This window comes from Schistocerca nitens, chromosome 3, assembly GCF_023898315.1.
Source record: "Schistocerca nitens isolate TAMUIC-IGC-003100 chromosome 3, iqSchNite1.1, whole genome shotgun sequence".
Lineage (NCBI taxonomy): Eukaryota > Metazoa > Arthropoda > Insecta > Orthoptera > Acrididae > Schistocerca > Schistocerca nitens.
Genome location: NC_064616.1, coordinates 459,028,277 through 459,029,099, shown reverse-complemented (window position 1 = coordinate 459,029,099; position 823 = coordinate 459,028,277). Strand labels below are relative to the sequence as shown.

General features: G+C 49.7%; 1 pseudogene; it reads left to right on the top strand.

The window, feature by feature from the left end:
• The first annotated feature begins 392 nt into the window (after positions 1 to 392).
• LOC126250157 (5S ribosomal RNA) lies at positions 393 to 510 on the top strand (annotated as a pseudogene).
• The last annotated feature ends 313 nt before the right edge of the window (positions 511 to 823 follow it).

Genomic DNA, 823 nt, shown 5'->3' with positions numbered 1-823 from the left:
GTTAAAATTACGTTGTATGTTGCCGTTGTATGAACCTCAGATTTACTTGAGAGTAATTTTGGGTTCATAGGGGCTGTGTAACGTAGCAAATTACTACGAGTTGTCGCCTTGCATTGAAAGTGTAGCTTGCCGTGGAGCCGGGAGGAGAGCAGATGCTGGTTCACAAGTCCCCACAGCTGACGGTGGCTAATGGGCCGGCCGAGCCGAGTACTTGCTTAACGCTGCGTGCAAGACGTTACACACACTCTCTATGAATATGAAGGAGTAACATTAAATATTAATCGGTCTTTTTCCTACTTAGTGTACCAAATTCTGTGGATAAGAGGACCATACTGCTGAAATTCTTCACTTCTTTCGGAGATATAAATTTTTACCTAAAACACATGTGAACCGCCAACGGCCTTGCCGCAGTGGTAACACCGGTTCCCGTCAGATCATCGAAGTTAAGCGCTGTCGGGCTGGGCTAGCACTTGGATGGGTGAGCATCCGGTCTGCCGAGTGCTGTTGGCAAGCGGGGTCCACTCAGCCCTTGTGAGGCAAACTGAGGAGCTACTTGATTGAGAAGTAGCGGCTCCGGTCTCGGAAACTGACATACGGCCGGGAGAGCGGTGTGCTGACCACATGCCCCTCCATATCCGCATCCAGTGACGCCTGTGGGCTGAGGATGACACGGCGGTCAGTCGGTAACGTTGGGCCATCATGGCCTGTTCGGGAGGAGACTCGTTTTACATGTTAATCGTGCTGGCATTGTGAAACCGAGTTAGGTACTGTAATGTAGTCACCTATAGTATCAACTGAAACTACAACCACGAGAATAGGTTCA